General features: G+C 37.7%; 1 protein-coding gene across 3 annotated transcripts in view; it reads right to left on the bottom strand.

The window, feature by feature from the left end:
- LOC121885203 (inverted formin-2) overlaps positions 1 to 16,557 on the bottom strand; it is an 83,592-nt gene that overhangs the window by 29,023 nt on the left and 38,012 nt on the right. For 2 of the 3 annotated variants that reach the window (XM_042394425.1, XM_042394424.1), the window contains exon 2: positions 10,578 to 10,689. The exons of the other annotated variant lie outside the window; for it this stretch is intronic. The gene's annotated coding sequence lies outside the window, so the exon portion shown is untranslated. The remainder of the gene's footprint in view (positions 1 to 10,577; positions 10,690 to 16,557) is intronic. 3 annotated transcript variants of the gene reach the window in all.

The following is a 16,557-nucleotide window of genomic DNA, read 5'->3' as shown; positions in this document are numbered from 1 at the left end:
TGTTGCCATGGCTGGCAACAAGAATAGTAAAATCAGTTGTCATTGATCTTGAGTCACTCTGAGATGGATATGGTCAATTAGAGAAAGAAGAAGAGAACTGGATCAATTACCAGGGTGCAAAAGAAATATTTGACTTCTCATTAACTGAGTAGTGACAAATGATTGTTTTTCAAGAAGAGAAGAGATAGACACATTGATTTTAGTTGAATAAGTCAAGTTTTCCTTTCCCATTGAAATGAATCTGAATGAGGATTCTCCCAAACATGTTTACATGATAGCTCAATAAAGGGATCGTTTAAGGTGTATTGTTCACATGCTCCCCATTCAGTCACTGTAATGAGAAAGTAAGGCTCTGTCTAAGGGCACTTTTTAGTCTGGTTGAATCAGATTGGTTAGTTTTAACCCTGGCTGCGATTTTTTTGGGCAGGTCTGAACACAGTAATAGCACTCAGGTGTAGACCAAAACCATATCGAGATCCTTTAGAAGAGGTGGTCTCAGTCTGGTCCCAAACGAACCCTGGAGCGAAAATGAATATATACATATTCTTTATATATTTTATTGTGTGAAGCACTACAAATGGTTGTATATTCCAGCTGTGTGTCATGCCTCTTTTATACATCATGGGTGCCGAAAAGACTTCTGCAAAGGATACACCTGTGTATCCTCGCTCATAGCTCCTCCGGCAAGCCTCCTCTCTCCTCCAGATGCATTTTATGAATAGAGACATCCTTGAACATGACACACTGAGATCGATTTCCAGGTCATGGGCAGGAGGACGGAGGAGAGAGGAGACGAGGAGGCACGAAATAGAGAAATGAGAAGAACCCATTGTGTTTGACCAGACGACCTCCTTCAACACCCTCTTCCTGTGTTTATATTCTTGCTCTTGCCTCAGACACATCTGACCAATGAGCAGAGTGAATGTTCTCACATGGCTTGTAGTGATGCATTTTGGTTTGCTTGGATTTTTTTCTGTGTGAAAATGAACCAAACCTAGGGGAAAATGCTCCAAGTTTACCAACTCATCCACTGATTGAGACCAGAGCAATCAAACTAAAATTCCCTAATAGAATCAACTACAATTAAACTTTTAAAACATAGATGAAGATACATGGTGCACTTGTAATCATTATTGACATACTGCTGTGCATTCTACTGAAGAAACTGGTTCAGTAGTCCTCTAGTTGTTAACAGCTGCCAAATCTCATGGATTTTGGTCACATATATCATGACGTGTTCACCATCATCGCATCAAGTCTGTGCAGGGGGCTGTGCCGCCAGGAGATTAAACACACTACAAGACAGGACTAAAGACCTCACCTGCATTTATTGGCTTCATTGTTTGAGCCAATGTGTGACATATTCACATCAAACAATGATCCTCACATCATAGGTGTTTTTTTTCTTAGTTGGATGATTTTATTTAGGACAACTGAGGGAAGCAACAAAGGGAGGTGGCAGTTGAAGCCAAATCAAAGAAATCGATATAACAAAAGAAGCTTCCTATCGTTATATAATTTTAGCAACTACTTGGCTGGCTTACCAAAGAACATGAGTTAAAACAAAACCTGAGTTCCTCAATCTCAAAATGAGTAAACAGCAAGACCGGTATTATTATTATTGAAGTTAACAACAAAATTCTAGATCCTGGTTTCTGAGTCTTGGAGACACCAACGCCTCGATTCCAGTTAGATCTCCTTTATTAAGAGAGTTAAGCTATTTAGTTATCTAGTTAGTTCTGTGCCTTTTCTTTGTGTCAAGGTCAGTTAGTTATTTGCTTATCTACTCTGGCAGTAATTTTTGTTGTTTTACAATTACAATTTACAATTTCATTTAGCAGATGTTTTAAATCAAAGCGATGTACATCTGAGACTGATACAACACAAACAGGGATCTAGTCAGGAGACAACAACACAAGTAAGTGCCATAAAGCTTAAGTTTGAGTCCGATAGGACATAGGTGCCAACAGGTGGTGCACCGAGGCAATGCATAGAGTGCATATATTGCCTAGAAGCAGATTTTTTTAAATTTAATTTTAATTTTTCAAAACGTTTGTTGTTGATTACACCAAAGACAAGAAGTATAAAGTCAGCGACTACACATGCTGTGTTCTCTACGCTTGTGTCCAGTTAAACAACATTACACAGCACTCCTGGTGAAGGCCATAAGAGATTAACACCAACCTTTGCCAATCAAATCTGCAGAATATAAATATTATTTAGTTAATTAACTAAATAACCTTACGATAACAATAAATTAAAACAAACAGTACACATATGTATGTGTATTTGGGGAAAAAATTTATAATTTTTGATACATACTGTAGGTAGACTGGCTGTTCTAATAATACTAAAATTATTATTATTTTAATATCATCACATCCATATTACAAATTTTCAAATTTACAGAGAATGAACTGAGTCTGCGAGTCTGCATGTGCAGGAAATTCTGGACATTTAAATTCAACCAGGATGACAAGATTACAATCATATTTAAAGAGCAGCATCCAAGTAACCACTGTCAGACTGATGATTGGCCAGATATGATCTATAAGAATTTATGAATGAATAAATTTCACTACAGCTTCATTTGTTAAAAACTTAAATGAGAGGAGATAACATCCTCATAAAATGTAGGACCATGAAGACAGAACAGGATGCTTCTTATTGTAGAAAAGAGACAGCGGGTGGAAGATTGAATCTCCTTGACAATCATGGTGGTAACGGGGCTGCTGATGAGAGAGCTTGATATTGGCATAAAAGACAAAATTAAAGAAGCACAAAGGTAATTAAAGAGCGGCATCCAACAACCTACTGGTACATGAGTTCATCTATCAGATATGAAGATGTATTAAATTTGTAAATGTGAGGCCAGAAATGTATGAATGGACATCAAAATGAGAGGATATGGTAGAAAAAAAAAATCAGTAGGAGATTAATATTTTTGTTGCTAAAATAGATTATTTTCAAAGTTATTTCTGTCTTCTTTCACTTCAAGACAGTGAAAAAGTAATGAAAGTAGGAAGAGATGGAGACAGGAGTGCAGAGAAATGCAAAGATATAGACACTCAGAGCAAACAGCTGCTGGTGTATATCTTTCCACCTTCTAGTAAGGACTTTTGGTTCACATTTGGTTCAGCCCATCAAAAGGCTGTGTGATTATTTCGTGTGAGTGTCAGCCTGTGAATGAGTCTTGTGTGAAACTCAGGGTGAAACTCAGGCAAGTGTGAGCGACTTCTATCCAGCGAAGGTAACACCACCTCCAGCGAGATGACTCACACTGATAATTTCCCAATGTTTGTCCACAAGCTCACACCAAGGAACCTCCGATGACTTATGACTGGTTTTTAAACACGCTGTCTAAACTGTTGTCTGCTCAACATGATGATGATGATTCTCATTACCCTCGGCTTTTAAATCTCTGTGCTTAGTTGTCCCCATTGAGACCCTACACTGACTGCTAATTATCTGTCATCACCGATGACAATACCTGCCACTTGATCACTGACAAGAAGTCTCAATCTGAACTGACAAATAAACGTGTGCAGTTATTATGTTCCCACAAGCACATTTCTTCATCAATATAAAATTCTGTCTTTCTATAATTAATTATAGTCACGTTGAGATATTTCACAGGATAAGTGAAAAGTTTGACCTGCTGGTGGTGCTAAAAAAGTCAGGGGCTCATCAAAATGAGTAGGATTCATCCTCTGGTTACCATGGATATCTGTACCAAGTTTAGTGGAAATGCATCCAGTAGTTGAAATATTTGGTAACACTTTGCTTTAAGCCCCCATATTATACAGTTTTATGACATTTAAGGACATTCTGTGCATGTTTATTAATGTACAGTATTTGTTAACTATTATAACTTCTCATATTCAGATATATTTTGTATTATTATTGCTGTGTTTTACTATATTATCATTCATTATACATCAGCATCCACTTATAGGCGTCCACATGAGGAGCTACAGTTGTTGACAACTATATTAATCAACACTTATATCTGCTTACAATAATTCTGGTGTGTTATGAATCTTGACCAAAATGAGTGAATGAGTGGACAGTCCCAAAATAAATGCAACAATCTACTATCATTTGATTTACATTTATCACAGATTGGAGACTCGGAAGAATAAAATTTATGTAACATGACCTTAGAGTAATGAAAACTTTAAACTGAATTAACCTGTGTCTGCTGTTTATTGGACAACTATGAATACAGGAAAGTGTAGTTCTCCATATTTTATCAGGCAACACATCATCATTTCTCTTCTCCAAGCCTTCTTGATACAGTTGACAGATACAGAATCCCTAAAAAAGAAATTAACAAATTTGGTAATAAGCTTCTTTCTCTCTGGGGAAAGAGAATGCAACTCCAAAATACTGTGTTTCTTACATGTGGACTCAAAATGAGGGATGCTTTCCCTCACAAAATGTCTGAGTTGCATGTGACAGAAAAAATGAGAGTGAGGCAGATTGTACTTTAAACAGAAGCAAACTTGTTGTCTTTTATGTGCTGAAGCCCTTTTCCACCGCATGTCTGGCATTTGGTTGGTGCATCCAACCATCTCTGCTGACTTTGTGGCTCTATAATAACATCACACCACTTCCTTCTTTGCTCCAGATGGCCACTAGAGGGTTTTGGCACTTGAACATAAATATATGTTATTTTTTGGCCATTTGTTTAAATGACTGGTGCTCTTGTTTTTCTAGGAAGGACGGTCTTCTTTGGAGTGCTGTATGTTTGGGTTAGTGCTTTGAGTGATATTGTATTTCTATTTGAGGTACTTGACTTCTATGTGACCATTCTGGTAAAAATAAAATGAAAACAGTTAAAAGAAAGTTGTGATGCTGCCTTTTTGTTGCAACAGCAACAAAGCAACCTGTCATCTGAGGTTGAGTTTGTTGCTTAAGGATATATTACTGCAGTAAACATATTATCTATATATTATTTCTACCACCAAATACAATACACACATGTCTGACTGACAGAAACAGAAAATGGGATGATAATAACATGAAGTAGTTTCTTAGCACATGCTGTAAGACATTCAGCCATAAAGTGCACTACATTTAACATTCAGCCTCCTTGTGTGTTCACACCGCATGGCGTTTCGCTAAGACACCTACCGGGGACATCACCTCTCTGAGAATAAACATGGAAGATGGGCTCATTTGATAGAAGAGAGTTATCAGGACACATATCGCCCACACAGCCACTGATAGCTGCAATCAGCAGGAGAAGGAAGAAGGGGACTCGAGAGGGCAGCTTGTCGGCTCTGATAAGGCCTTCTGTATCACCTCTGATTGAGTTGGAATACTTAGAAGATGCACTGTAATGATAGTCATCTTGGCTAGTGCCAGTCCGGGTGTGTTGTCTGAGGATCTCTGCAATTTAGTATTCATGTGCGTGTGTGGAAGAGCGAAGGAGTGAGGAGAGAAAGTGAGGATGTGAGAGTGTTTTGTGCAAGTCAAGAACTCGTGCTGGAAAATGTAAACACGACATAGCCGATCACTCTCCATCAAGAAATCAGTCTCATGTCACCTTGGATGATATGTGGATGCAACATAAAATCGGGTGGGAAAAGAGATGCAACACATTTACATCACATTGCAGACTTTCCCCCAAGGTAGCTATTGAGAGTGATTTACAGAGACTCCATCAATGCAGTAAACATATTGCTCATGGTGTTTTGGTTCCCACGTTCTGTATGTGATGTTGGAATGAATGCCTCAGCTGTGCTTCAAAAGCCCAAAGTGGACAGGATTTATTTCTCCAGGGCAGTTGGGGAACTTATAAATTTAACTGATCAGTGCTTTTAATGCCAATCAGAGCACATATTTGTATTATTTTCTTCCTGAAACAATAAGTCGATTAATCATTTAGTTGATCATCAGAGAATTAATCTGCAACAATTTTGTCCTTAGACCTGAGGGGAACTGTAATCAAGTGATAACTGTGTACTCATCACTGCCATTTGATTCATTAATATAAAAATATTGATTAGTGCAGCTTTTATACTCACCTCCCCTGTAATACAAATTCCCTCATAACTGAGCAAAATAATTTGTTTTTCTAAAATTTACTGCCCAAATGTGAAGGTTTATGCCCAGGCATGACTGAAACGTACAGTAACGGGTCTCTATGCTGAGTAGCAATATAAACCTCATGAATTTTCTTGAAGAGGGATGAAGAGTGTGAAAATACAATACACTAGACGCACTACAATAGATCTAGCTCATGATTGGTGTTCCAGTTTATTTCAAAGGTGTTGGAGGTGTTGAACTGGGAAAACCATTACTTTATGGAGCTGGCTTTGTGCACGGGGACATTCTCATGTTGAAACAGGAAGGAGCTTTCGCCAAATTCTGACAGAAAGTTGGTAGCACACTATTGTCTGAAATATCACTACATCCTGAATCATTAAGATTTTCCACAAACAATCCCACGTGTGTCCACAAACTTTTGGCCAAATAGTGTAGGTCTTAAGCATAAATGTATTGCTTTTTCCTTAAGAGACTGAGCAATTTTTATCTATTTTGAGTGCCACTATTTTCCGGGGCCTTATTTCCATGTCTGTTGATGGGAGTGGATGGCTGGTGCTTTTTGACTCGCAGCATGTCGCTGCTTTCCCAGAAAGCTCTTTGGCATCATGGAGCTGTCAAAACGCAGAAGATCCAACCCAGCTGAGCGTGCTGCCAGCAATCATATCCGCAGATGACCAAGGGCATCCTAATATTATCTGATGTTGTCATATGAAGCTGGAGTATGGAGAGTTTTAGTTCATGCCAAAAAAAAAATCACTTTTTTGTGATGCCTACTCATAGTGTGTGCTGTCATTTTCAGAAAAAAATTAAGGGCTTTGAAACAAGGGAAAGAGTTCACAGGTCACAGTAGGAAGGAAGCCAGTTGAAGTTGTGTCTGACCAGGATCCTTCCTGCATGCTTCCCTGTGGAGGTATTTCACACAGTTTGGCCTGAGTAGCCCTCAGATTACAGCAGGTGGAGCTGGAGCGCGTGGCTGAGGAGAACAATATGGGGTGTACTTTGGATGGTTGGCCTCCACTTCAAAGCTACTGTTTGTGCCTGCTCAGTTTCAATCTCCCACTCTGCATGTGAGCTATTTTCTCCCAGTTTTAAGTCAGAACCCAGCTGCTGATCATAAGGCCCGGCCTGTGGGTAGAGAAAAGAAGCCCATAGCTCATTTTGGCCTTGGAATATAAAGGGCTGTATGGAGAGCCTCTGCTTGTCCCCTGAAGCTTAATTGTCTCTGAACTACATATGGAGAGAAATGTGGTATAGTTAGGTTGCATAGCTCTCTGAAAAGTAGTGTAAGTGTGGCACTGTGAAGCTGTAATGCTCATTATACATTGGAAATCAAAATGAAATGAAAAATGGAGAGACGCATTTACTATTCTTAGATACTTAACTCTATAGTAGGGCAAAAACCAGTCCAATTTGGCAGTTTGTCCTAAAGACCATGTTGTTACCTGAATAGAAATGATTAATCTTCTATGTGGTGGCCATTTTACATCAGACTCTGCTTGTCAGGTTCAGCCATACGTACTTTACTTTCACCCATCCAAGCTGTACTTGGGCTCAGTTGTGATATAAGCTGAATGCTAATGTTATGCTATCATGTTCTGATGTTACACAACATTTAGAAAATTTTCACTATTTGTGCAGATATAGTACCTGGGTTTCAATATCCAAAACATTACATTTTGCGAAACTTAACTTTGAGAAACATGAACATGTTTTTCTATTAAATTCTTTTTTCCCCATTTAACAAACCAAGCCAAATTTCTTAAATGTTCGATGTTGAAACCATAAAATTACCTTGCCTATATAAAATACAGCCAATGCCAATTTCCAAAACTTGATTTTAGACACTGGACAGCGTTTCACTCAGTACCAAAAGAGTACGTTTGTTTGACATGTTAACATGCTAAGTTAGCAAGTTACACTTTTGTGTAATACTAACATTCATATACATGTTCAAATATTGATCGTTTGCATGTATTAAACATAAGCATGTAATGTTTAGCATGTTTACGTGTGTGCAGTCAACATGCCTGCAAACATTTAGCATGTTAGTGTAGCATGATGAGGTGGACATGCTAGCATGCTGTGACAAATTGAAGAAGTACAGTGCAAGCTGAGAGTAACTGCTTCATGTTTAGAGGTATCCAGTCAGTAAGTGAAGTAGTCCAATTGGATATGTGTCAATTTGAGCCTGTTGGTGGCACATGATGAAAAGTCAGGGGATCAACAGAATCGGTAGGAATCATTCTGTGGGGAACATGAATGTCTAAAAAAGATTGAATCCCAATATCCAATATCTAAGATCTTGATTCAAGTGTTGGACTGACACACCGGCTTACATTATCATACCTGGAGTCACGCTGCTAGTGTGTCCAAAAAGAAGAGAGAAAGAAATAAGCTCATTTTCAACAAGCTGCAACTTAACACACAGTACAAACAGTGAATTTATAGTAATAAAAGAGGAGGACAAGCATTGGTGAAAGAACAAATGGGGAAATATTTAACCAAGAGACTATATCTTTTACTTTTTTACAGTCAGCGCAGAGCAGGAGTTGGTATAAAGTGTATAGAATACTGGTAATAATGAAAATGTATTGTGTGCTACATTTTGTTTACATATCGTTTTACTGACATATATTTCAGTTAACTGAAATGGGCTGGTTCAATTGAATTAATGTGGTGAAATTTATAGTTTTATTAGTGATTAAAATGTCCTCCATTTAGAGCAGTGTTTGAACCTGTTAGGTCCTATTTTACTGTTGTTTATTGGATAACCAGGTGTCAAGTTTGTTATAAGCTAATCAGAGATGAATATTGTAACCTACTGAGTTCCTCAGGGGGGTGGGACTAAAGAGAGCAAGAGACAGACAGAGAACTAGAGAAACAAGTGAACAAAGAGAAGCTAAATTCTAGTTTTAAGTTCAGTAAAAAGTTTTGAGTAAAAGTTTTAAGTTAAAACAGTAAATTTGCTGTTTGTTTGTCAAGTTAAGAGCTAGAGGTTTTTTTAATCAGTGTGTAGCCCTGTGAAACGGGAGAGTGAACCGCGTTTGGCACTATTTCTGTCAGTAATTCTACTAAACTGGTGCGATTGCCATGGACTTGCTAGTTAGCTATCGCCCATGCTAGCTTGGATGAAAAGAGACCATGGATGTGTAATAAGAGCTGGATAGGGCACCGCAACTCAGCCTTGCAGCCAATTTCTCCCACTGGTCACTGGCGGTATTGCAGTGAAAAATCCCCCTGCAGCCCAAAAAGAATTTTCCCCATAGACCACCATTGTAAAAGAGACGTCTGTAAAACTGTTGACAGGACACCTTGAACTGCAAATAAGGTCAATTATGACTCTTTCTATTATGAACTTTTGATCCATGGAGGTTTTATATTTGTATAAAACCTTTGTATATTTCTTATAATATATCCATGGAAGAAACTGAGTGTGTGTGTGGGAAACACATTTTGCACCGAGTTTCTGAGTGAGAATGGACACTATCTTTGTCCATAATCATATCGACATTTATAGTTAAAAAGACAAGAAGTTTATTAGTGTTTGTGGATTTTTGGATAGTCTGTGTCGGATGTTGCCACACACGCTGCTGCAGTAGAGGTGCTCGGGACTTGTCGCTGCATGCCAGAGCAACCAGACTCTTTCACACACACACACACAGACAGAGCCTCAGGACGGCTTTCATTGCACAGCTCACCGCTGGACAGAGGGTTTGAAAACTGGTTGCCAATAGCTTTCTGAGTTTCCAAGGAAACAGTGAGTACAGACAGAATACTTTTCTTGAGGATTCAAATGACCTCCAACATATGGTACTATAAGCTGAGATACAAAACCTTGGGTATTATTTGTTTTATTTTATTTGAGGTCATTTAAAAGGTTTTGTAATAAATGTTTCCTCTGTTATTCTAATATAATATATATTAGAATATATATATATATATATATATATATATATATATATATGGTACAGTTTATATATGGTATACTTTTATATGTATTCATGTTTGATCATAATGTGATTCCCGTGGTAAAAAAGGGCTATAGTTGTGCTAAGTATAATGCATGGGAGTTTTAAGCTCACAATAACAGTATAGCTATAAAAGAAGCTAACCAGACCTCTCTGCACCCAGTCCCATATGCTCAGATTTGTTAGTTACTGTACACATCCTAATTTTAAACTTTAGTAGATACTAAGTAAGTGAGTAACTAAGTAATTGCAGATTTTTTCTGTATTAAACAAAGGCCATGATCTTTCCCTAAAAGACCTTAACCAAGTGCTGTGACTGCCTAACTTAACTATACTGCAATACATTAGTTGGTATGAGCAGAAATTGTATTGCAAGAGTAGATATTGTAAAAACATAAATGAAATATGTTGTACTCCACACCATGTAAAGGCTTTAGTAAAGGCGTAGGCAGACAAAAGGCCATGCTTCTGTCTGTGGCATTTTCCAGGTCTGAAATTTTTCAATCTGTGCAAGCATTCAGTGGTGCAAGATTATAAAGACAACAGAGTGATTACCTGTCATGTATTACTTTATTCACTGGAAGACAGCCTGACCCCTTCGTAATCTCAAGATGCTGCAGTTCCTGTCATTCACAGATTCCTGCTCATTTGTGCCTTCCAGTCATCCCTGCAGCGGAAAACAGACTGCATCACCCACTGCTACCATCTGCCAGTCTGCACGGGCCAGACACGGGTTAGCAGGTTCTCACATTATGGAGCAGCTCACATGACCTATCTTCTTCCATATGAAAAGATAAATAAAACAGGACAAACTACTGGAGCAATCATCTGAAACCTCCCCTAAATGTGTTCACAGACAAACTTCTAGCACGTATGGTAAGGAATCAAAACTTCCTGAAAGTCTTTCAAGAAAGTCAGAGGTTATGGGCCTTGTGAGAACACCACAAGATTAATTAAAAGACAAGTAAAAATAACTCTGAGGTGTGTGTGTGGCAGCAGTACCAGTAGGAGTTCAGGATTTGTTTATTCAGTGTTAAAGTCCTGGAGAGGAAAATTCTCATTCAGTCAATTAAAACTAACCCATTAAAGGTAATTGACTGATATGACAATATAGGACCTTAATTAAATATCAGAATTCTCTGATAAAGATAATGATATTCATATATAATCTCATTGCTATGGATAAAATATGATTTCATTAGCATAATGGAGGTTAAATTAATGCATGTTCATAAAAATAACCAGTATTAAGCATTTATAATGTAAAAATTCTAAAGTTTAATTACAACTTTAAATAGTTTGTTTTGTACTGCCAAAAGTCCAAACCCAAAGATATTCAGCAACAAATCCTAATGCTGGAGATGCTGGAAACAGCAAATGTAATGTACTGTCAAAATCATACTACAAATACGCTAGAAACCAGCTAACAATGTGCTAATGAATCCAGTACAGAAAAGCTAGCTCTACACCTGGTTTAAGCCTTTTACTAATGTTTGAACAAGACCACAGACAAAGAGTCTACAGTCATGCTATCTGCTTTGTGAGGCTGTACTTGGGCACAGTGGTACATAGAGCTAAATGCATCAGCATGCTAACATGCTCACAATGACCATGATAACATGATAATACACGAATAACTGTACCAAATTTCATGGAAATCCATCCAATATTTGTTGAGATATTTCAGTCTGGATCAAAGTGATGGACCAACACAGTGACCAAGTTTCCTTATTTCAGTTAATAGCATGTCTGACAGAGTTAGTCAGCCCATAAAAACATTTAAGATGCCCAGTTAACTCGTGGGAATTTCTGATGGCTTGTGTGATGTGTTTTCCTGCCACAGAAAATAAATCCCTGACAAGTGAAAACGAGTCAAAAGGGTCTCCTGACATCTCTACTGTAGAGGTGGACGGGGGGCCGAATCATCTGTCAATCAGACAAGAATTAGTGGTGTAACAATATGTCATGATGAAAAATGCTAACTGCCAGATAAAACTGCACTTGAAAACATACTTGGACAAGCTACACAGTGTGATTAATATTATGTTTTAATGGAAGTTACTTAATTCTAGTTTGTTTTTCATAAGAATAATCTATATTTAAATAGATATATATATATATATGTGTGTGTGTGTGTGTGTGTGTGTGTGTGTGTGTGTGTGTACTGTATATATTTTTAGTTTTATTAAAAGAGTTTAAAAACTTTGACACTTCAGAAAATCTAATTTCGGTGACGTCAAAGTTCATGTTGTGCATGGACACACTCTTGGCAAAGATAATTTGTACATTACTTTGAAATTTTCATTTTGTATGATGGTTAATTATGGTTGTGTATTTTTGCTTTTATTGGTTGCACTGCTGTCACCAATCAAAACCTTTTTTTTTTAATTGTAATTAGCAATGTTAGAGAGAGTCCCTGCACTTTCTCATATTGGTATCTTCTCCCAGCAGCTGTTGCTTGATCATCGTCATTGACCCCAATCTTCATTAAGACCTTTGGGTCTTCATCAGAATAATGTTTGTAAAAGAAAAAAAAGTTGTCTGTTTTTCAGCTTGGCTGTGGAAACTAAGAAGGGCCCACATGATCCAATATGTAATTTTATCAAACTGTGCCCAGACTCCATCCACTGCAACCACCGCTGCATCAATCATCACATTCCTTCCATCAATATAAATGCAAATCATACAATCTAGTAAAGCTGTGTGGATTATAACTTAGTAGTAGACTGTCTGTGCAAAATGATGCTGTGAAAGGTCACTGGCTCATTAAGTTCAGGCGATTGCAAAGACTAGAGCAGTGAGCACAAGGGATGAGCCTGCTCGTCTGTACACTGTAAAGAGCAACAATATTGCAGGGGCCTTTTTAAGATGTAGGGAGCAAGGACTGCTGTTTCGGGTAGCAGCTGTATGATGAGTCAAAGCACTTACAGTGAGGTAAACCTGCACAACTGAACGGTGTGACCTTTTGTCATTTGGTTCGATATTTGTATGCACTGGAAATTTAGTTTATATTCCATCTTGTTCTATCTTTTGCTTGAATGTCTATATTTTAACCTCTTGATTTGATTTCTGCCTTTAACATGTGATTAACTTGGTTTCAAGAAAATCATTCAGGAAGAATTCAAGAGTCCATCAGTTGTCCTCACTTTATTCAGTCTGGACATGTACAGTAATTATGGCATTTTGGTTGTGAAATGTTGGTGAACATTTTGACAGTAATTTTGTAAGTAAGTGAAGTGAGTGTGAGTGACCAACAGGACTTCTGGTTCCTTCTCAGTTTACAGAGGTTTTGGTCTTATTGTTTTTTGAAGTATTTTTGAATCCTGTCACCACAAAAGAATGTTGATATTGAACAATTTTACACAACCCGGTACTATGCTCAACGATAATATTTTTTTTAAGTTTCAATTCCAAAGTTTAATAAAATTCTTTCTGCTTTGGCACCCCTGCGGCTTAAGGGTTTAGTCTCCCACCATGAACCGCAGTGTCCCCGGTCTCTCTCCCTCATTTCCTGTCATCTCACTCTACTCTCTATAAGAAAGGCTTAAAATACTAAATTGGTTGAGGTTGGGGAGGAATCAAATTGCAGGTCTAGGACAGGAAGCAAACTCCAAAACACCCATCCATTACCCGACCTCCACAGCCTTAGTTTCTGCCTCGCTACATAAAGGGCACATCATTTCAAAGATATTAAGCAACAAATCCTAAATTTTCCTGGCCCATAACACTGTTTCTCAGAAAATAATGGCCCCATTTTCATATGCTTTTGATAATCCTGCCCCCCAGAGGATGAACTTTTTACATTTTCCACACCACATGAACTTTTCTCTAGCACCGCCCTCAGGTCAAAATGTCATATAATGTACATACTGTGAAGGCTTATAAAATATTCAGTATCTAGTATTCAGATTCTCATGAGATTCACTAAGCATATTCATGTTCCCCAGAGGATGACTACTTTTGATTTTAATGACTTTAGGCAGCTTAAGGACAAGCTTTATATTTTAAAGCTGCAGGGATAGAAAAATTATCATTTACAATTTATTTTGTCCAACTCTTGTAAATTTTAGTGTACATACACACAGAAACATACACACACATACACAAACACACAGATAGACACCTCTATCCTGGACTTAATCTAGTGGTGGATAAACTCCAGCCCCAATCAAACAGTCCATTTAAATCACAGACCTTTCTCCACTCCAGGGATAATTACCCCCATTATTCTATTGATGAAGTGGCACCTGAAAAATCCCTTTAATGTTTTACCTTCTTTGTATTTAGCAGCAGCAACACGCCTCTTGTGTTGCATAAAGTAAAAAGTTCTTTAAAAAAAAAAGGTTATAATGACTGCGTGGGTTCAACCTGCACAAAACCCAAATGTCCACCTGTGTCAAACTGTGGTAAAAGATCACTTAACTCCCCCCTTTCTGCTTCTCTGTGATATCAATGCGACAAAGCCCTGATGCTGTCGATATAAAGTAGAAATAAATGTAAAATGATTTCTAAAATATTAGAGAAGTGTAGGTCTTTTTATTCATTCATGCCAGCCCCTCCCTCACTGCCCTTCCCTCTACAGTGGTCTCAGTCGTCCTCATTTGTTTTGCAAACCAGCAAGGCCGATTAATTAGGCGGGAGCAGCGGGAGTTTGTCACAGCGAGGTTATTGCATGAAGTGTCCATTATTCTCATCTCCCACTGAGGTGTGTTTAAACCTCTTAATACTGGCCTTTATCAGTGAAAACAATACTGACCCTCAGCATAAATGTCATAACATTACTGTGCATATCAGGATTTTAGTGCAGGTCTTATTCATGCTGACTCACAAAGCCTGCTTCAACTTAAGTGTAAGAACTGAGGGCAAATGCTTCCAATGAAGCACAGAGAGAAACAACATTTTGCTGGCAAAATCTGAAAACTACGGTTATATTTAATAAATATTTCCATTATTGATTATTTTTTCAATCAATAGGATGCAAGAAAATTGTGAAAACGCCCATCACAAGTACACAGAGCCCAAGGTGACATCTTCAAATGTCTTGACAGTCCAAAACCCAAAGATATTCAGTTTCCAGTGATAGTAAACAAAGCTAAGCAGAAAATCCTGGTTTACTTTTCAGACGCTGGAACCAGACAATCTTTGTTTACCGTTCTGTTATTTAGACAATAATAAGTGGTTGTGATGTAACATGCAGGTAGGCAACCTGTTTTGAGACATTAGCGACCAAACTCACATCTAGGTCTGCAACTAACAATTATTTTCATTGTTGATCAATCTAATAACGATCATTTTCTGTTGATCAACTAATCATTTAATTGACTTACTGTTGCAGCTCTAATCACACCCAGGTGATCATGTTTTAGTTGTTACTGTATGCACAGACTTTACTGGACCTCGTCAGTGAACATTTTGTAGACACATTGACTATTTTGACACTTTGTGGATACATTCATTAAAAACTTTTCCTTATTATACTGATAAAAAACATAATCCACTGGCATTATGTTTCTCTAAAAATGTATTTGCTGTTTCACAGTTGATAAATGTCATTTTAAGGAGAGAGGGCTGCCTCTATGATCATCTATGATGCTGAGGAGCCTCATCCATAAATTTAGACGAAGCTGATCTGATAAAAAAAACAAAACATTGTAATCAACCAATAGTGATGTACAGTTTTACATTTGTTTGTGATCCTGTGTGTAATTTTACTATTATTTAGCTACTGGGACTTGTGAAAAGTATCATTATAATACTGAATCCTGTTTTTATCTGTGGTATTACTAAAACATACTGTGAGCGTTCACCCTCAGGAAGGGTGAACACTATAGAGACCAACACTGCTGTGTTTTAAATCTCCCTTTTTGTCACTGACTTTGGAACAAAAAGCCACATTGTAAGTGAATGTGCTGCTCTCTGCTGGTTTATTATGATAACTACAGACAAAAATAAGCCACAGTTTGATAATTAAATCACTAATAACAATACTACAATTACAATATAACAATTGGTCACCACAAACTAAAACCAACTAAAGGATTTGAGCATGAAATGAAAACATGCACAGGGTGAATCTGCACGGAGTCTGAGGCTTTAAACTAATAGATTAATCCAGACCATGGGACCACTTTCTGAAACACTGAAACCAAAATATTGAAAAACCTATAAATGAGTAAAAATTACAAAACACACTGAAACAAAAATTCAATAACAATAATCGTGCACAATAATAGAGGTGATCAATTGTTTTCTGTCTTCATTCACTGCTCTTGGCATGCTTTTACAAAGCCCTGGACGTGTCTTGGAGAAAAGAAAAGACAGTTTGTGCAAATGATTCAATAACACCTGCTCTCGATTTACTATAGTTTTCCATTCTTTTATGAAAAATGTACAGTAGTTATGTTAACTAGGTGAACACAGGTCTGAATATCTTTTTTTTCCACATTCCAGCTCTGAGATTGGTCCATAAACATTACAGAGATCTCCAAAACCCCAATTTGCATGGCTTTAGTTGGCAGAGGCGCACACACAGACC

Source organism: Thunnus maccoyii, chromosome 19 (assembly GCF_910596095.1).
Source record: "Thunnus maccoyii chromosome 19, fThuMac1.1, whole genome shotgun sequence".
Taxonomy (NCBI): domain Eukaryota; kingdom Metazoa; phylum Chordata; class Actinopteri; order Scombriformes; family Scombridae; genus Thunnus; species Thunnus maccoyii.
Note: the sequence above shows the minus strand (reverse complement) of the source record. Positions and strands in the feature narration are given on the sequence as shown.